The sequence below is a fragment of the Mobula hypostoma genome, chromosome 5 (assembly GCF_963921235.1).
Source record: "Mobula hypostoma chromosome 5, sMobHyp1.1, whole genome shotgun sequence".
In the NCBI taxonomy this organism is placed as follows: Eukaryota; Metazoa; Chordata; class Chondrichthyes; order Myliobatiformes; family Myliobatidae; genus Mobula; species Mobula hypostoma.
This window is the reverse complement of record NC_086101.1, coordinates 111578801-111601104: the sequence shown is the minus strand read 5'-3', so window position 1 is coordinate 111601104 and position 22304 is coordinate 111578801.

Below are 22304 nucleotides of genomic sequence, written 5' to 3'. Positions count from 1 at the left end.
TGAGGTAGATTGTGAGGTCAAGAGTTCATATTGCCGTACTAGGGATGCATTTAGTAGCCACACTCGAGCCTTCTGACAGGTACATTTGGTCCTCTGTATCTTCTGCCCAGTGGAAGAGTGGAGAAGAGAGAACTTCTAGGAGCTTTCCTCTACCTCTTCTCTCTAACCTTTCATAGTCTTCTTATTGCCACACAAAATGGAAACAGACCACTTGGCCCATAGTGTCCTGCTGGCCACCAAATACTAATTAATCCTACACTTATGCCATTTAATTTTCCTCAATTCCCATCAACTTTCCCACCCCCAATATTCTATTCCTCACTTACAAACTAGTGGGCATTTACCCACCAACCCATACATCTTGGGGATGTGGGAAGAAACAGGAGGAGGAGGGGGAAACTCAGGGCGGTGGTGGAGGTTAGATGGTGATGAGAGGGCATACAGGAGAGACATATATCAGCATGTTGGGTGGTGTTGCAGCAACAACCTTGTACTCTATGTCAGTAAGACTAAAAACTGTGTACTTCTGAAAGAAAGGGTAAGATGAGGGAACACACACCAGTCCTTATAGAGGAATCAGAAGTAGAAAGAGTGAGCAATTTCAAGTTCCTGGGTGTCAGTATCTCTGAGGATCTATCCTGGACCCAACATATCGATACTGCTACAAAGAAGTCAGAACAGTGGTTGTATTTCATTAGCAGTTTTAGAAGATTTGGTATGTCACCAAAGACACTCACAAATTTCTACAGATGTACTGTGGAGAGCATTATAACCGTCGTACTGTGGAGAGCATTATAACCGTCTGCCTCACCCTCTGGTATGGGCCACTGTACAGGATCAAAATAATCAGCAGAGAGTTAAACCCATTCAGCTCCTTTATGGGCACTAGCCTCCGTAGTATGCAGGACATTTTCAAGGAGTGATGCCTCAAAAAGGCGGAATCCATCATCAGGACCTCCCCCCCAACACCCAGATCATGCCTTGTTCTCATTGCTACCATCAGGGAGGAGGTACAGGAGCCTGAAGGCACACACTCAGTGATTCAGGAATGGCTTCTTCCCCTCTGCTATCCAATTTCTGAATGGACATTGAACCCATGAACACTACCTCACTACTTTTTTATTTCTATTTTTGCACTACTTATTTAATATAACTAATACATTCTGTATACACACACACACACACACACACACACACACACACATATATTCTTACTGTTATTCACATTTTTTTATTATTATTGTACTGCTGCCACAAAGACAACAAGTTTCACGACATATGCTAATAATATTAGACCTGATTCTAATTTTGACTGCACACCAGCACCAATGGAGAATCGGGATTGTCTCTAGAGCTGTAAGACAGCAGCTCTACCAACTATGCAACTTTACTGTTTTAACCTGTCCTCCTCTCAACCTCCTTTCTTCTGAGGAAAATATCCCACCAAATTTCTCAGTTCCAGCAAAATTCCCACCTCCCTGGAATCACAATGGAGAAGTTCTCTGCACAGGACTTTAAGAAGGGAAAGAGGATGTTGAAAGATGTGACCAGCAGGGGGCAGCAAAGACCGGGCATGTCTCTCAAACGTGCACAACTTCCATTGACATAAAACCTGTAACCATAGCCTTCGGAGAAGTCATTAAAGGAGATGGCCAAAACGACATGTCATGGAGGTTAATCTTAATGAGCTTCTGAAACGAGGAGAGAGAAGAGAGGTTGAGGGAGATGAGAGATTGAAGGAGAGGTCTTCTTATGCAATTGGACAGATTAGGAAAATGGACAAAGAAGTAGCAGATGGAATATAGTGTAAGGAAGAATACGGTCGTTCACTTTGTAGAAAGAATAAATGGGGGCAAATTCAGAAAGAGGAGATGCAAATGGACTTGGGTGTCCTTGTGCAGGATTCACTAAAGGTTAACAAGCAGACAGAGTCTGTAGTAAAGAAGACAAATGCAATGTCAGAACTCATTTCAAGAGGATTAGAATAAAAAAGCAAGGGTGTAATGCTGAGGCTTTATAAGGCATTGGTCAGAGAATATTTAGAGTACAGAGAGCAGTTTTGGGCCCCGCATCTATGAAAAGACATGCTGGCATTGGAGAGGGACCACTGGAGGTTTACAAGAATGATCCCAGGAATGTAATTGTTAATGGAGGAGGAGCATTTGATGGTTATAGGCCTATACTTGTTAAAGTTTAGAAAAAGAAAGGGGATCTCATTGAAAGGCCTGAAAAGAATAGACGTGGAGACGATGTCCAGGACAAGAAGGCACAGCCTCAGAATATAAGGATGCCCCTTTAGATCAGAGAAAAGGATGAACTTACTTAGCCCCAAGGTGGTAAATCAGTGGAATTCATTGCCAGAGAAGACTGTGGAGGCAAAGATATTTGGTATATTTAAGCAGAGGTTGATAGGTCCTATTTAGTAAGGGTGTCAAAGGTTATGGCAGAAGCAAGAGAAAGGAGTTGAGATAGATAATAAATCGGCTATGGTGGAATGGTGGAGCATACTCGATGGACTAAATGGCCTAATTCTGTTCCTATGCCCTATGGTCTCATGGGTTGCCATATCTCAGGGCTGGGCCCCTTCATGAGAAGGGACTTCAGTGGCCTCAGACTGTAACCTCAATCTCAGCAGCCTCAAGTAAGCTTTCACCACTTAATTCTGACCTTCTAGTCATGTTGACTTTCATCCTCAGTCCCATGCTCACTGTTTCCTCTTTCCTTACACTGTTGCAATGAAGTTCAAGGGGCAACATCTCCTTTTCTGTTGGGGCATGTTAGAGCCCTCAGAACACACTTTGCCAATTTCAGATAGTGAGCCATTCCAGTCTGTGCCTCGTTTTCCCGGTGTTTCAGATTCGCTGTACCTCCCTCTGCAATTGGAGCCTCGGCTTCCTAACCAGAAGACCACAATCTATGTGGATTGGTGATAACATATCCTCCTCGCTGACAATCAACACAGGCACACCACTGCTCGACTCTCTATATACACATGACTGTGTAGCTAGGCATAGTTCAAATACCATCTGTAGATTGCTGACAATACAACCATTGTTGTTAGAATCTCAGGTGATGACGAGAGGGTGTACAGGAGTGAGATATGCCAGCTGGTGGAGTGGTGTCACAGCAACAACCTGGCACTCAACGTCAGTAAGACAAAAGAGCTGATTGTGGACATCAGGAAGGGTAAGACGAAAGAATGCATACCAATCCTCATAGAGGGATCAGAAGTGGAGAGAGTGAGCAGTTTCAAATTCCTGGGTGTCAAGATCTCTGAGGATCTAACCTGGTCCCAACATATCAATGTAGTTATAAAGAAGACAAGACAGAGGCTATATTTTATTAGGAGTTTGAAGAGATTTGGCATGTCAACAAATACACTCAAAAACTTCTACAGATGTACCCTGGAGAGCATTCTGACAGGCTGCATCACTGTCTGGTATGGAAGGACGACTGCACAGGACTGAAAGAAGCTGCAGAGGGTTGTGAATCTAGTCAGCTCCATCTTGGATGCTGGCCTACAAAGTACCCAGGACATCTTCAGGGAATGGTGTCTCAGAAAGGCAGTGTCCATTATTAAGGACCTCCTACACCCAGGGCATGCCCTTTTCTCACTGTTTACATCAGGTAGGAGATACAGAAGCCTGAAGGCACACACTCAGCGATTCAGGAACAGCTTCTTCCCCTCTGCCATCCGACTCCTAAATGGACGTTGAAGCTTTAGACACTCGCCGACTTTTTTTTAATATACAATATTTCTGTTTTTGCACATTTAAAAAAATCTACTCAATATACATAATTTATTTACTTGTCTATTGAATATTATTATTATTTTTATTTTATTGTTTTTTCTCTGCTAGATTATGTATTGCATTGAACTGTTGCTGCTAAGTTAACAACTTTCCCGTCACATGCCATCGATAATAAACCTGATTCTGATTCTGATTTTGCTTTTAAAATCTTGTAATCTTTTAGTCTTTTGCACTTGACTTATCTTCACTCCACATTTACTTTTCTCTTTGTATCTTTTGCTTTTACTTTATCGTTATCCACACTTTTCTCTTTTACTTTATCTATACTTCTCCAATCTGTTGAACCCACCCCCCTACTATTTAGTTTGAATCCCTATTACTATGCGATTCACTAGGATCCAGGTCCCATCACAGTTCAGGTGGAGGCCGTCCCACTGGTACAGCTCCCTCCTTCCCCAATACTGGTGTCAATTTCCCATGAATTCAAACCCACTTCTCCCACACCAATCCTTGAGCCACATATTTAACTCTCTAAACTTCTTGACCCAATGCCAATTTGCACGTGGCTCAGGTAGTAATCCAGAGATTACCACCTGTTTGGTTCTGCTCTTTAATTTAGTCCCTAGCTGCTCAAATTCCCTCAGTAGAGCCTCTTTCCTCATTCTACCTATGTCATTGGTACCCACATAGACCATGTGACGAGAGTACACATAGATTAAGATGTTAACTGTCCTGTGCCAGCACCAGTGCGATCAGCAGTTGGTCTGCCACCTGTCGTCAGGAGAAAGAGAGATAAGGAAAACAATGGAGCAGCATTTGGAGATGTTAATTAAGGGACAGAAGGAGAGCTGTCAAGATTGGCCCCCCTTTGAACCCTGAACTGTTTGAAGTGATGGACAGGCGATACCCCAGCAGGGGGATAAAAAGGGGCAGGTTCGCTAAGGCAAGACACACACGACACCCCGCGGTGCGTCTCCCACAAGTCGGTGGGAGGTTTTGGAGGGTTGGTCGCGGGACCAAGCCATAGACGCACAGGGTGGAAGGGTACGATCGGCGGGAACCTGGTGTGTGTCCGCCCTTGCCTGGGTGCCAGGTTTCACCGCAGAGAAACGATCGTATCTGGAAACGGAGGGGTCACGGTCGGTGACCTCAGAAGACATCACAAAGGGCTCGCTCGAAAGCTGACTGCGAAGAATATCGAAGGTCTGTGTGGAAACCGTTTGAATATTCGTTCGTTTTCGCTTTCTCTCTCCTTCCCCCCACTGTCCATCTCCCACGGCAGTGATTACTGCGAACTGAACTGAATTCAATTGAACTGAACTTTGCGTCACTTTGAAACTGGTCATTTACCCCTAGACAACGATAGAGCTTGATTGATCCTGTTATCTTAATTCTGTGCACAGGTGTGGTTATCATTGCTGAACTGTTGCATTTATTATCCTTTTGATTAGAGTACTGTGTTGCTTGTTTCTTTAATAAAACTTTCTTAGTTCTAGCAATCCAGACTCCAACTGAGTGATCCATTTCTGCTAGTTTGGCAACCCAATTACGGGGTATGTAACAACCACAACAGCTGGATCTTAACCCTCCCACTGCAAATTTCTCGGCAGGTCAGATACGTTATCCCAAACCCGGCCACCAGGCAAGTAACACAGCCTTCGGGACGCTCTATCCTTACAACAGAGAACTCTGCCTATTCCCAACTGTACTATCCCCAACTGCCACTGCGTTTCTCTCCTTTCCCCCCTCTTGAATGGCTCCCTGAACTATGGTGCCACAGTTAGGTTGCTCATCCTTCCTACAGCCCTCACTCTCATCCACACTGGGAGCAAGAATCTCAGATCTGTTGGACAAGCTCAAGGGCTGAGGCTCCTCCAGCACTGCCTCTTGGATCCCACTACCCGCCTCACTCACAGTCATGCCCTCTTGTCCCTGACCACGGACTGAATTTGAGACAGTTAATCTAATGGATGTGACTACCTCCTGAAACAGAGAATCCAGGTAATGCCTCCCCCTGTCACAGTGTTTGAAGCTCAGATTCCAGGTCATCAACTTTGAGCCTGAGTTCCTTGAGCAACCAACACTTGCTGCAGATGTTATCATCAGGAACCACAATGGGGACCACCAGCTCCCGCATCATGCAGCTACAGCACATCACCTGATCCTGCATCATCCCTTTATTTAATTAGCTGTAAGTTAGTGACTTTTTATTCAACCACCTCAACAGCCTTACCTGCTACTTACCTGTGCCTCCTCGTCAAAGCCTCAAGTTCCCACTCCCACACTGGTCCACTCACACAATGGCCGCTCCGCTTTGACCCTGCTTTACTTTTATTTGCTCCTGCTAACGAATTGCAAATTGATTGGTCTGCCGCTAATGTGCTGAGCCCTGCAAAATGCTCCTTTTTTAAAGGTAACATGAGAATCATCTTGGGATGAAAGAGTGACAGTGTAGTGTCAGGGTCTCTATAGTTTTCAATGAGGCTAGTCGGTCACCCAGTTTCTGTCCTTTCTCCTTAGCCACAGACAAAAGCCGCACTTTTCTGCCTCCCCAGCCATCTGCAGCCTGCATGAGGTTCATCCCAGTGACTACCATATCCAGAAAACTGTAGAGGCCAGATCATTTGGTATATTTAAAGGGGAGGTTTATCTGTTCTTGATTAAAAAGTGTGTCAAAGGTTATGGTGAGAAACAAGACAATTGAATTGAGATGGATAATAAATCGGCCATGGTAGAATGGTGGAGCATTCTCGATGGACCAAATGGCCCAATTCGATTCCTATGCCCTATGGTCTCATGGGTTGCTATATCTTGGGATTTGGTCCCTTCACTAGAAGGGATTTCAGTGGACTTCTCCTTGCCTGCGTCTGTAACCTCATTCTCAGCAATCTCAGGTAAACATTCACCACTTAAATCTGACCTTGCAATTGCTTCCATTTTCATCCTCTGTCCCAAGCTCATTGTTTCCTCTTTCCTTATACTGTTGCAATGAGGTGCAAGCAGCAACATCTCTTCTTCTGTTGGGGCATGTTAGAGCCCTCTGAACACACTTCGCCAATGTCAGATAGCAAGCCATTCCAGTATGTGCCTCATTTCCTGGAGTTTCAGATTTGCCGACACCTTCTCACTATCCACCAGTCCTCACCATTTTCATTTGTTGGCATGTCGATTTCTGACCAGATACCCTGGTGGTCTCTTATCTCTTGTTCTCGACCCACCACTCCCCCTCTCCTCCGCCAAATCTACCCATGCTCTCTCTCTCTCTCTCTCTCTCTCTCTCTCTCTCTCTCTCTCTCTCTCTCTCTCTCTCTCACACACACACACACAACATCTGTTTATACATGTAAAGAATCTCTGAAACCTAATATAAGCAGATAAATTTCTGGGAAATGAAGAAAGCTTGGCTCAGACCCAATAATCCTGAAAACAGGGGATTTTCAAATAGCTTTTGTTAATGCCTTTTCTGTTTTTTAGATTTTGAAAGTTAGTTTTCATGTAAAGCCAGCATGGTTAAAGAGGCCCTTTAACCCAACTGGTTCACATGGAACAAGATGTCTTTCTAAACGAGTCTAATTTGCCAATATTTGACCCATATCACTCTAAACCTTTCCTGTCCATGTACCAGGAACAGTTACTACCTTACTTCTATCAGGCTGCTGTACTGCCATGGTTAACATCATTCATGTTGTTGGCCATGAACAAATTCAAATACGGGGAGAAACATCAAACTCGTATGAGTCAAGGACAGTGGCTGTGGACCAACAGCTGATTGTCTTTGTTCTTGCGATGTGGTTGAAGAAATGGAGACTGCCATTTTGTGCAACTGTTCTGTCACCTCCATTTTGTGAAACTGCTCTGTAGCCATTTTGTGAGCTGTCTTGTAAATTGGTTTTGGTCAGGTATAGCTTTATCAAGTGCTTTAAAGTGGACACAATGATGCTCCTGATAATATGCTAAAGTAAGTAGAGATAATTTAAAAGTAAGGAATTGTTCGCAAGGTGTTCTGTAATACAGCAGAACATGCAGGATTATGAGTAGGGAAGTCTGTGTCTGACCTGAGCAGCCTGAATCTAGTAGATGGCTGGGTTTGCTCTGGTTCAGAACAAAGAATGGGAAGTTGACTCACGTTAGCCAGCTAGGACAGGGCCAACAACATTGAAACACAACACATGAAGTGATAAAGAGTCTGAGAATGAGGGACTTCGAGAACTCTGGAGATTAATGATTGGAATGCAGACACCCATGCCAGGGTCTCAGAGAAGAAGGATCAAACATTTGAGCAATAGAAGATCCTGTTTCAGTGTTATAAATCCGCGAGGTGGTCTGAGTGAGTATTGATGCAGATGGATCAGTGGAATTCATATTTTATGTTGTTGTCCTGGAGTCTATGTAGCTACATTGATATTTGTGCAGAGACAATAAAGTGGGAGGTCGGGTTGATTAAGAGCTGAGTAGTGAATTGTCTAACCCAGATCGGTTGATGGGTGCACTGAACCTGAACTCTGAATTTGATTCAACAAGCTACGGACTCACTTTCACGGGCTCTACAACTCATGTTCTCAGTATTCTTTATTTTTATATTTGCACAATTTGTCTTCTTTTGCACATTGGCTGTCAGTCCACTGTATTTCATGAATTTTCAGTCTTTGCTCATGCATTTTATTGCATTTCTTATTTTCTTGTAAATGCCTTCAAGAAAATGAATCTCAAGGTAGTATAAAGTGAGTTTTTAGTATTTTGATTATAAATTCAGTTCGACTTTGACCTGTCCACGTGTCTTTAATGTCATTAATGGACGTGCCTCAACCACTGCCTTTGACAGCTCATTTCAAATGTTAAGAACTGGCTGTGAGAAAAATATTGTCTTTCAGATTATAATCAAGTTTCTTCGCCCCCCCCCCACATTAAAACTATAACTTCTGGTGTTTGGTTCACTAACTCTGTGAAAAAGAGTGTGCACTCTAACTCTATGGTGCCAAGGTAGAAGCGTTCACCTCGCGGCCCTGTTTCAACCAATTCTACCACCACCACGCGCAGCAAGTAGTGTATTCAGCATTTTTGTACCACTGATTTGATCATGCCTGAGGACAGAGGTCATCGATGTCAGGAACACGGGTCTTTTTCAAGACCGGCATTGACTGTTATATCTGCTAGTGTTGAAGGATTCCCTGCAGCTAAACAAAACATCCTCGCTACATTATGCAGCGAGTTGCCGTGTGATGCCCTCTGCCTGCAAGAGACCACAGAGGAAGCGAAAACACCCAAAAATTCCAGGAGTGTTTCCTGGTTATTGAAAGACCTCATTGACAATATGGCAGTGCGGTATTTGTTAGAGTTGGTTCAGTTGTAGAAGCCACTTCTGAAACAGAGGAGGACAACATTGAAATTCTAACTGTAGAGCTGAGCAAGGTAGTAGTGACCTCAGTGTACAAGCCACCGTGCACAGTTCTCAGCTTCTCTGACCCTGTATCCAACCTGCACAGTAAACTACAGATCATCATTGGAGACTTTAATAGCCACAGTACCCAATGGGGGTACAAGGAGTCTAACAACGATGGAGAAGCAGTCAAAGAATGGATGGATGCTAACCAGCTTAGTCTCATCCACGATCCTAAATTGCCAGCCTCCTTCCACAGTGCCCGCTGGAAGTGCAGTTATAACCCAGATCTTGCCATTGTCAGCAACGACATCGCTGTCCTCTGCAAGAAGCCTGTCACAGGCCCAATACCACAGACACAGCACCGTCCTATTGGTATTCAGATAAACGCAGCAGTGTTACCAACTGTCGTACCATTCAAAAGGCGCTTCAACTACCAGAAGGCCGATTGGAACGGGTTCACAGGAGCACTTGACCATAAGGTTAAACGTATTAAACCACTACCTGAGCACGACAACCTGTTTGCAAAAGCTGTCCAGGAAACAGCCAAAAGGAAGATCCCCCAAGGTTGTAGAGCACACTACATCTCTGGTCTGACCAAAGAGAAGGCTGAACTCTACAGAGAGTATGTCTCAATGTTTGAATCTGGCCCCTTCTCAGAGGAAACAATATCTACCGGTGAGAGGGTGATGTTAAGTATCTCTCAAGAGTGTCAAAACACATGAAACACCTTGATATAGACAACAAAGCTTAGTAAAAACAGCAAGAAGGCATGGTCTCTCATAGGCAAACTTGGAGACAACCCCAAGAAAGCTGCCCAACATCCCAATGTGTCTGCTGACCAAGTTGCACACCAGTTGCTCCTAAATGGAAAAACCAACAAGAAACAACCAAGAGGACAATGAGATAGGAAGAAGTACAGTGATGACCCTGGCTTCACTGAACCATTCACCATGGAGGAGCTGGAAATTGGTATATCTAGTCTAAAACACGGGAAAGCAATTGGTCTTGACAACACAGCATCGGAGCAAATAAAGCATTTTGGACAGCAAGCAAAGAAATGGCTCCTTCAATTGTTCAACCACCGCCTGGCAACACACAAGCTACCTAATATTTGGTAGAAGTCACATGTAATAGCACTACTAAAGACCGGAAAAGATCCCTCAGATCCTAAGAGTTTTTGGCCAATCTCACTGCTTTGCCACACCTATAATTGTCATGGTCCAGTCCGTGAATTCCTCATTCCAGTTCACGGTCCGGTTCATCCATCCTTATTCCGGGTTTTCCTGTTTTCCCTTGTTCCATTGGGTGCCTTAATTGAGGCACCTGATTTTCCTTTTGGGCTGGCACATAAATAGCTCTGCGAACCAAGGATTCCCTGCTGGACTGTTCCCTTCCCCTCCCCATCTGAATCCCTGATGGTCTCCTCGGCAGTCATCCTCGACGGTCATCCCAGCCCTGCGTCCTTGGAGGGTCCTGGCCCTGCGCTCTAGGGAGGGTTCCAGCTCCATACCCGGGAGCCAAATCAAGCCGAGTCCAAGAACCGAGCCAAACCTAGTCCAAGAGCCACGCCCTGCCCAGGAGTACCTTGCCCTGCCCAGTGCTAGAGTTTCCTCATCCAGTCCTGTAGCCTAGCCACGTCCAGTCCTGTAGCCACGTCTTGTCCACGCCTAGATCCGGGGTCTGAGCCCGAGTCAAGACCCAGGTTCCGGGTCCCTGTACAGTCTCTGGCTCGGAGTCCTAGCCCAGGCTCCTAGTTTCAAGTTCCTTGTCCTGGTCCCGCTTTCCTAGTCTTAGTCCGAGCCCAGGCCTGGTGTCCTTGTCTTGTCCAGGGCCTGTGTCCATGTCCAGCGTCATTTCTTCCTGACTCCCCTTGCTTTCTTGATAAACCTTGTCCTGTTCCGAGTTCTGTGTCTTGCTTCTGGGTCCACTCCCAACGCCCTCTTATGACAATAAGCTGTTTGAATGCCTGATATTTTTTACAAACACCCGTTAGGGTGCATTCTCCAGTTACCTTGTAAGGTAACCGTAGCCTTCAGCCAGGAGCAGATGTCATCAGGTGGTTCCCAACCTTCACCGAGTGTTTCAACCCTTAACCACCACACTCTCCAGTTGGTGGGCCGGCAGTGGTGGCCAAATCACTGCCAGTCTGCTCCTGGCTTCCAGCTTCCCTCCTCTTGCCTACTCCAAATCCAACAAGAAGCTCGTTCTGCCTCTTCCCCCATCCTACGAGCTGCTTGTTTTTTGCTCCTTTCATCCAGGCCCAGATCTGACAACAACCGCCATGCTGATTTGGCTGGGAAACCTCTGCAGCCGATCTCCACAGGGAACAACCATGCCTGCCATCCCTTGTCTTTACACTCCTGCACTACGGTCTGGTATTTCAAGGCCTTTCTCTCGTGGGCCTCTTCCCGTCCCTCCTCCCATGGCACAGTCAGTTCAACCAGAATTATTTTCTTGTCTTCCGTTGACCACAGTACAATGTCCGGGCGTAGGGTTGTGTGCACCACATCCGGGAACTGCAACCTCCTTCCCACATCGACCCTCATCTCACAGGGCCTGGCCATTAGCAGCAGACTGGGCTTTGATTGTTTGGTTACGAAAGGCCTAGCTCTCTCTTTGATGAAGGTGATGACCTTCCTCAAATCTGTGCCAGCCGTTCTCTCAATAGGGTAGCACCAATAGGATAGGGTACTCAATAGGATAGCACCAACTGTAGATGAGAAGATTATTCCAGAGCAAGCAGGTTTCCGGCCCGGCAAATCAACAACAAGCCAACTGCTTAACCTCACACAATATATCAAATATGGTTTTGAGCAAGGGATGGTAACAGCTGTTGTTTTTGCAGACTTGTCAGCAGCTTACGATACTGTAAACAATAGATGTCTCCTCTGCAAGATCCTAGAGATGACAAAAGATATTCTGTCATATGGGGGGGGGGGTGCTGGCAGCGGACCCAAATGCAAGACACAGACACTGAAGTACTAGGAACAGGACTTGACTAGAGAGCTGGGACAAGAACACAGACTTGGGCAAGGACATTGGCTAGGTGAGCGGGACCAGGACAAGGAACTGGGAACTAGGAGCCTGGGCTTAGACTCCGAGCTGGAGACTGGGCAAGGACCCAGAACCTGGGTCTCGACTTGGGCTTGGACACCAGAACTAGGTGAGGACATGACGTGGCTACAGGACTGGACATGGCTCGGGTTCTTCGGGGCGAGGACATGACGAGGCTTGGGTTCTTCGAGGCGAGGACATGACGAGGCTTGGGTTCAGACTCTGAGCCAGAGACTGGACAAGGACCCAAAACCTGGGTCTTGACATGGGCTCGGACTCCAGAACTAGGCAAAGACATGACGCGGTCTTGGGAGACAGGACTAGGCGAGGCTACAGGACAGAACAAAAGACTCCTGGGCAAGATGAGGGAACTCCAGCACAGGATGAAGCACATGGACAGGATGAGGCACATGCACAGGACGAGAACATGAAGCCTTCACTTGGTAGTCAGGAACAGCCGAGCCTTGGACTTGGGATGACAGGAACCTCGGAACCTTGGACTAGGGACGACAGGAACGCAGAACACAGAGCCTTGGTCTTGGGGAGGACAGGAACACAGAGCCTTGGTCTAGAGTACGGGAACATGGAGCCTTGGACTTAAGAGACAGGAACACAGGGACATGGAACACAGAGACGGGACCCTTCCTTGGAAACAGGACTTGGGGCCGGGGCTTTACACAGAATGCTGAACATGAAGAGATGGTTCCCAGCAGTAGGTAGCGGCAAACGGCCGGACCTACTTAGTGAAGGCATGGACACAGAGATGGTTCCTAACATTAGGTAGCGGCAAATGGCCAGATCTACCTAGTGAAGGCGTTGACACAGAGACAGTTCCAACTCAACGATAGACAGTGCTTTATCTTGACACAGCAAGGCTCCAGTCTCACTCCAACGGTAGAAGGTTGCGGGCAAGGCTCCAGACACAGGTTGCAGGGCAAGGCTTCAGAAGGAAAGGGAAGGGAAGGGAACAGTCCAACCTCAGGGTAATGGCAAAAATGGCCTGGCTTACCCAACAGAGGCAAGGACAGGAAGGGACAGATCCAACCGTAGGGTAACAGCAAAGACGGCCTGACTTACTACATGGAGGCGAGGACGGGATACTGACGAGACAAACCAGAAACCACACTCGAACCCAGGGCCACTTATATTCCCAGCCCCAAGACGAGCATCAGGTGCCTATGATTAAGCCCAACTGAAACAAGGGACAGCCAGAAGACCCGAGTCCGGAGTCCACGGACTGGACCATGACATATTCACTTAACAGAGCTGTGAGAAAGCATGCTTCAGAGTCTCCGGTTCTATGTTTAACGAGGTGGGAAGCACAGCAGGTGACGTATTCAGAAGAATGGTCTTCCTCAGGGAAGTGTGCTTGCACTGTTGCTGTATGACATCTACATGAATCACCAACCTATAGATGATGTCACACACCGTTTTACATATGCTGATGACTTGTGCATCACTGCCCAAAGCACTGATTTTAACACTGTGGAGAAAACGCTTTCTGAGGCCTTGGAGGGACTAACATCCTACTATGAAGAAAACGACTTCCGTGCAACCCATCAAAGACGCAAGTTTGTGCATTCCAGCTCAGGAACCGTGAAGCCAGACGACAGCTTAAAGTGACCTGGTGTGGAGCAACACTGACACATTGCGAGCACCCTGTCTACTGAGGAGTCACCCTTGACAGATGCCTCACTTTCAAGAGCCACATCAATACGACAAAGGCAAAAGTGAGCACACGAAACAACATCCTGAATAAGCTCACTGACACAAAATGGGGAGCAGGCTCGAAAACATTGCGAGCCAGTGCACTTGCTCTTTGCTATTCCACTGCCGAATACGCCTGCCTTGCATGGGAAAGATCTACTCATGCGAAGAAGGTGGATGCCGTTCTGAATGCAAGCTGCCATCTTATCACGGGCTGTTTAAAACCAACAAACACCAACAGCCTATATATCCTGCTGGGTATCACTCCCCCGATATAAGGAGAACGGTAGCCAGCAAGAAAGAACGACTCCATCAAACATCAGATGAGAGGCACCCTCTACATGGTCGTACACCTACACCCAGCCGCCTAAAGTCGAGGAAGAGCTTCATGAACAGCGTTGTTCCATTATAATCAACCCCACCTGAAGCCCGCATCGCCTTGTGGAAAGACTGGCTCGCCAGTCTCAAACAACGCCCAACGATGGGAATCCCACCGGATGAAAGCCTTTCCCCAGGAGCTAATTGCAACTGGGCAACCTGGAAGTGCCTGAATAGACTTAGGATTGGTGTAGGTCATTCAAAGATGTCACTAAGCAAATACAACCAGTCCAACAACTTGTGAATGTGGAACTGAGCTACAAACTATGCAACATCTCTTGCAATGCCCATCGCTGGAGGAACTCTGTACTGTTGCAGATCCTGCCGAATTCAACAACAAGGCACAAAAATGTGTCCAGTTCTGACTGGGCCATGTATAGACTGTCTGTGGACACGATAGGAAGACCCACTCTATACCGCTTGATGACGGAAGCTGTTTTCTTGTGGCAGTGACCATGATGGGGAGGGCTTTGCCTGTGAGGTAATTAATTGCCAACGAAGGTGTTTCCTACTTGGCATTGCTGCCTATGCACCTCCAAAAGTGGCCTTAGGTCAGCTGCAGGGTCAGCAGCCAGTGACCACCATTTATTGCTGTTTCGCTCCCTCGGTCCTGGTACGGCCCCTGGTGGCAGAGTAGCGTCAGGGTCCCTACAGCTTTCAATGCGGTTAGTCGGTCGCCCAGTTTCTGCCCTTCCGCCCCAGCCACAGACAAAAGCTGTGCTTTTTCTGCCTCCCCAAACCTCTGGTGACCCCCCAAGCCTCAGTCCAGTCACTGCTATATCCAGAAAACTGTGGAGGCTAAATTATTTTGTATATTTAAAGGGGAGATTGATTTGTTCTTGTTTAGAAACTGTGTCAAACATAATGATGCGAAGCAAGACAATCGAATTGAGATGGATAATAAATCGGCTATGGTGGAATGGTGGAGCATTCTCGATGGACCAAATGGTCCAATTCTGTTCCTGTGCTCTATGGTCTCATGGGTTGCTATATCTTGGGACTGGGCCCCTTCACGAGAAGGGACTTCAGTGGACTTCACCTTGCCTAGGTCTGTAACCTCATTTCCATCAACCTCAGGTAAACTTTCACCACTTAAATCTGACCTTCCAGTCACGTTCACTTTCATCCTCTGTCCCAAGCTCATTGTTTCCTCTTTTCTTATACTGTTGCAATGAAGTTCAAGGAGCAACGTCTCTTCTTCTGTTTGGGCATGTTAGAACCCTCAGAGCACACGTCACCAGTTTCAGATAGCAAGTCATTCCAGTTTGTGCCTCATTTTCCCGGTGTTTCAGATTCACTCCTCCCTTGATGCCTTCTCTCTATTTACCAGCCCTCACCACTCTCACTTGATGGCATACCACCTCTGACCACATTCCCTGCTGGTCTCTTACCACTTATTCTCAATCTACCACTCCCCCTCTCCTCCACCAAGCCCACCCATGCTCTCTCTATCTCGCAACATCTGTTTATACTTCTAAGGAAAGTGTTGAAATTGGATATAAATAAACAAAGTTCTAGGAAAACAAGAAAACTTGGCTCAGTTAAATTAATCCTGAAAACATGTTTTTATAAACATAGGAAATCTACAGCACATTACAGACCCTTCATCCCACAATGTTGTGTTGACCATGTAACCTACTCGAGAACGACCTAAAATTTCCCTACCACATAGCCCTTTATTTTTCTAAGCTCCTTATACCTAACGAAGAGGCTCTTAAAAGACCCTATTGTATTCCCTTCCACCACCATCACAGGCAGTGCATTCCACGCACCCACCACTCTCTGTGTGGAAGAATGTAGCTTTGACATTCCCTTAGTACCTACTTCCAAGCACCTTAAAACTATGCCCCCTCGTGTTAGCCATTTCAGCCCCAGGAAAAAGCTCTGGCTATCTACACAATCAATGCCTCTTATCATCTTATACACCTCTATCCGGTCACCTCTCCTCCTCTGTCGCTCCAAGGAGAAAAGGCCAAGTTGTGCAGGAAACAGCAGCTAAGAAAAAAGACAGTGCTGATCACGCCGAATGTTTAAAACAAATCGAAAAGCTGCAAAGTCAACTCTCAGCTCAGGTAGGAGTGACAAGTGCATTTGATGAGAGGGCTGATGATGATTGTGATGTAGATTGGTGTAATTTAGCATATGAGAGGATACACTGTAATAGTGAGAATGATTTTGAGGAAGTGATCCGCCTACCCTGCTCTTACTAGCTCTTCCTTCAGTTAGTCCTGACGAAGGGTCTCGGCCCGAAACGTCGACTGTCCCTCTTCCTAGAGATGCTGCCTGGCCTGCTGTGTTCACCAGCAACTTTGATGTGTGTTGCTTGAATTTCCAGCATCTGCAGATTTCCTCGTGTTTGCGCCTATCCCAATGATGTCCATGGTGATGAAGAGAGTTCAGGTTACACCACGGCCAGGGGCATCAGGATGACAAGGTATTCTACCCCTTTTGATGTGGCCCAATTGATTACTGTAGCTGTGAATACACCAAAGTGTGGGCTGGGAGATGATGCATGGGAACTTTTCCAGTGCATTTGGCAGTACAAGATAATTCATAGTTCAGATGAACAGAACATACAACATACAAATCTACAGCACATAACAGGCCCCTTTGGCCTGTCAATGTTGTGCCAAAGTGTAACCTACTGTAGAAACTGCCTAGAATTATCCTACTACATAGACCTGTATTTTTCTAAGCTCCATGTACCAATCTAAGAGTCTCTTAAAAGACCCTATTGTATCCACCTCTACCACCGTCACTGGCAGTGCATTCCACGCATACACCTCTCTGGAAAAACTTACCTCTGACATCTCCTTTGTATCTACTTCTAAGCACCTTAAAACTATGCCACTATGCCACTTCATGTTAACTATTTCAGCCCTGGGAAAAAACCTCTGGCAATCCAGATGATCAATGCCTCTCATCATTTTATACACCTCTATCATGTCACCTCTCATTTTCCATCACTCCAAGGAGAAAAGGCCATGTTCACTCAACCTATTCTCGTAAAGCATGGTTTCCAATCCAGGCAACATCCTTGTAAATCTCCTCTGCACTCTCTCTATAGCATCCACATCCTTCTTGTAGTGAGGTGACCAGAAATGAACTCAGTTCTCCAGGTGGGGTCTTATATAGCTGTAACATTACCTCACAGCTCTTGAACTCAATCCCACAATTGCTGAAGGCTCTGAACAACACTATGCAGCAGCTTTGAGGGTCCTATGGACATGGACCCCAAGATCTTGCTGATTCTCCACAGTGCCAAGAGTCTTACTATTACTATTATGTTCTGTCTTCAGATTTGACCTGCCAAAATGAACCAGTTCACACTTGTTTGACAACAGATCAAGAACTTTACACCAAGGACTTCCGACGAGGCACAAGGCAAGATGACAGCACAGCACTGAGCGCTGACATATAACCCTCCTTTTTCACATTCTTTAAGGCGCATAGACGTTCTTAATACAAGGTTGAGTTGGAGAAAGATCTAACTAAAGACATGACCTCAAAAAAAGATTCAAATTCAACCAGGAAACAAGATACCAGCAGACGACACCAAGCTAGCGATTCATCTGAGGAAATAGCTATGCTATTAAGCAAACAATGGCAACGGAGATGGAATCGCTGCAAGAAACAGTAGCCCACATGCTAAAGGAGTCGTTGGAAAAGGCTCTCGACCCCATACAGAAGCATATGGCAGAGAATGGCATCATTTTCCAGTCGTTAAAGGAGCAAGTGGACATTCATGCTAAAAAAAATTAACATGGTCTTCAACAAAATAGACAACATTCAGGTTTGCTTACACAAGAATGAGAAAGTTACCAACTTGTCTCGCAGAGGTGACTAAGCTATGGAAGAAGCTAAACAACTTGGAGGACAGATCCAGGAGAAACAATGTGCGGCTGGTCAACTTACCGACAGGCGCTGAGGGCGACAATCCAAGAGGTTACCTCCAGGAGATGCTGCCTAATTGGATTCCAGCGCTCAAGAACTCCCACAGCACTCCATTGGAGATCAATAGAGCACATAGGATCTTTTCCAACAACACCTCAAGACCGCGGACCATGGTTTTTAGGCTTCTACGGTACACCGACTGGCAGGCTATCCTGGAGGGCATGAGGAAACCTACTCTCCCTGATGGCACCCAGCTGCAGTTCTTCGCCGACTACAGCCCTGGTACGACGCAAGAACGGCAGGGATACAAAGAGATCCGCGCTAAGTTTCGACAGAAGGGGATCGACTCGTTCCTCATATACCTGGCGATTTTGAGAGTGAATATCAAGGGCATGAAGATGTCATTTAACTCAGCAGAGGAAGTGAAAGAAGTTCTGAAATCATCAGTGCTGGGAGATATGGAAGAAGACCCTGGGCAAAGTCCACATGCCCCTCTGGAGGAGATGGAACTGCATTAAGAACTCGGACCAGCCCGTATGTGCAATCTAACAGGCACAGGCAAGTTAACATCCTAGGTGTGAAGTTTTCTGGTTATTCTTTTATTGGAAACTCATTTGATGCACTTTTGTATTTAGTTAATTAAGGGGCCAATTTGTTTCTGAGTATTGCAGGTCAGAGTTTTAAGGTAATGGCTCTGTTAACAAGGATAACATGGTAAAGTGATATAAATCCGCCTAGATTTATACTTTTTATCTTTTACTTTCTAAAGTGATATTCAATACACCCAAATGTTATACTTCATCAAGAATGAAGCTAAAAAACAACAGTTTGTTCTGAATAACTTTAGAATGTTATGTCTCCAGTAGACTTGTTTACATTTCTGGGCACCAGATAAGACGTCACTGGCACCATCACTAAGCGACGGTCTATTAAAGCGACAGTTTCTCGCAAGAGGCTGTTGGGGTCCTGATTATGTGTTATATTATATTTGAAATGGAAGTGGTTTTATATTTTAATTACATAGGTTAACGGGTTTGTCCAGGTTTTTTTTCTTGTCTCTTTGATATGGTTGTCTGTGAGAACTGCTTTGCCTTTCTAATGAGTTGGTGCTAGAGGTGGGTGGTTAATGTTCAGTGTTAGACATTGCTAAGTGACACTCACAGATGTAAAGGGTTGTATGGGAGGGGTGATGGGAGGGAGTGGGAAGAGAGTAACTCAGGGCTCCACCACCAACTTACAACAACAGATCTAGGGAAAGATGAGCAATACGGATAAATTAGAAAATCTTACTATTGTATCATTTAATGTTAGAGGATTAAACTCTCCCTACAAGCGTTCAAAGGTTTTAGATTTCTTACGCAGAAAGAAAATATATATCGCGCTGTTACAGGAAACACATCTTAAACCTAATGACGTTCCCAGGGTTCAAAACTGCTTTTATGAATAAACCCATTGTGGCATCAGCTGATGGTGCTCGTATGAAAGGAGTTATGATATTAATGAGATGTAGTATTAATGTTTCAATTGAAAGGACTGGCGCTGGCAATAAAGGACGTCTAGCTTTTTGCTGTACATCCATTCAGGGTAAAAAAGTTGCATTCATTAGCCTATATGCCTCAACTATATTCGAGGTTGAATTTTTTCACTCAATTACCTCACAATTACTGAAGTTAAGTGACTACCAACTATATGTTTGTTCTGACATGAATGCTTTGGTAAACATTAACCTTGATAAATCTTCCTCAACTATATCAAGCTCTCAAGAATCTGCTTCCAAAGCACTTAACCTTTTTCTAAAGGATTTGAATTTAACGGATGTGTGGAGGGTGCATAATCCATCTGCTAAAGACTATTCCTTCTTCTCCACAAGACATAAAACTTTCTCTCCAATAGATTACATTCTTATATCCTCCAGTCTGCTGCCTTTGGTACACTCAGTAGAATTTTTGCCCAGACATCTATCTGATCACAACCTAGTCATATCTGCTTTTAATTATGGCAAAATTAAAAATAAGGCTACTAGGTTGAGGTTTAACTCCACACTTCTAAAATGCGACAAATTTCTTTCACAACTGAGAACAAAACTGACAGAATTTATAAACTTAAATAAAAATAGTGTCTCAGATGTGACAGTGATTTGGGCCTCCATCAAACGTTTCTTATGAAATAACGCTATAATGTTCAGTTCTCACCTACATAAAAGCCGGCTTCAAAAGATTTCCACCCTAGAAGAAGAAAATAATGTTTTGGAGAATGATCTCAAAAGGAGATACACCATAACAAAAGAAAATGAGTTCAAAACAAAACAAGCAGAATTAAATGATGTATTAAGAAGCAGGGCAGAATATATGATCCATATAACTAAATATGAGTCTTATGCAGAAGGCAGGAGACCGAGCCATCTTTTAGCTCTAACGCTCAAACAACAGGAAACTGAAAGGTCTATACCAGCGATCAGATGTGCTATACGTGGAGTAGTACCTTCGACAGAGGAAATAAATGAGACATTCAAGAATTACTTTAAAGAACTGTATACAAGTGGCTCAGTTCCTTCTGAGAAGGACTTCACCGAATTTTTTAGTGGATTAGACCTCCCTATGTTGTAATTAGAGGACACCAAAACTCTAGAATCTATTACACTGGGTGAGCAGTGTAAACCAATCAAAGCTACAAATAAGGCCGTACGCCAGGTATAGATGGCTTTTCTGTAGAACTTTACCTAGCACTTCGGGATATTCTTGGACCAGTATGGTTAGAAACATTAAATTATGCTTTTGAAAATGGCGCTTTCCATAGAGATCTAAACACAGCCCTGATCACAGTTATACCTTAGCTCGGTAAGGACCCCTTGGATTGTGCCAATTATTGTCCCAGCTCCTTGATAAATGCCAATCTCAAGATATTTTCCAAAGTCTTAGCCAGTAGGCTTGAGACAGTAGTTAGGAAAATAATTAGATTGAATTAGATTATGAGGACACTCAGAGTAAAACTGACAAAACCACATAATTATAACATATAGTTACAACAGTGCAAATAAATAACATAATTTGATAAAGAGCAGACCATAGGCACGGTTAAAAAAAAAGTCTCAAAGTCCCGATAGACTCATCATCTCATGCAGGTGGCAGTAGGGAGGAACGCTCCCTGCCATGAAACCGCCAAGCGCCGCCAACTCGCCGATGCAGCACCATTGGAAACACCCGACCACAGTGGACTCTGAGTCCGTCCGAAAACTTCGAGCCTCTGACCAGCCCCTCCGACACAGCCTCTCTGAGCACCATCCTCTACCGAGCGCTTCGACCCTGCCCTGGCCGCTGAGCAACAAGCAAAGCCGAGGACTTGGGGCCTTCTCCTGCGGAGATTCTGGACCACACAGTAGCAGCAGCAGCGAAGCAGGCATTTCAGAAGTTACAACCAGATGTTCTTCCATGCTGTCATGTCTGTCTCCGTCAAACCAGGATTGTGCACGGCACCCTACTTGACAAATGACATCACCACCTGAGTGGCCGCTGCAAGCTGCGTCGCACCGCCATCTTGTCCTCTTCTCTTCTTTAGCCCAGGTCAAAGGGGCTTTATCAGGGGACGTCGTGCATCTGATAATATTTGCCGGCTCTTACACATACTGAGTGCAACACATAAAATCCCGCCTGCCTGTGGCCTGCTATTTCTAGAAGCTGAAAAAGCATTTGATCGTCTTGAATGGCCATATCTTTGGAGAGTTCTATAAGAATTTAAGTTCGGCGATAAATTTATCAATATGATTCAAACACTGTATGCCAATCCTTCGGTCCGGGTATGTGTGGGAGGAGGTTTCTCAGAGTTATTTGACATAGGACGGGGCATACGACAAGGGGACCCTTTGTCTCTTTTAATTTTTACAATATCTATTGAACCGCTTGCACATTTAATTAGAAACTCTGCTCAGATCTCCCCTATTACAATAGGTACAACATCACATTCAATATCACTTTACGCGGACGACACGCTAGTTTATATGGCAAAGTTTCAAAAACTCTCCCCTATGTTTTAAAAACACTGGAGCAATTTGGATTTCTTCCAGGATGCAAAGTTAATCTGTCAAAATCAGCACTGATTCTGATTAATACAGATAAAAGTAAGGTGTCTCTCCCTCCCCAGAT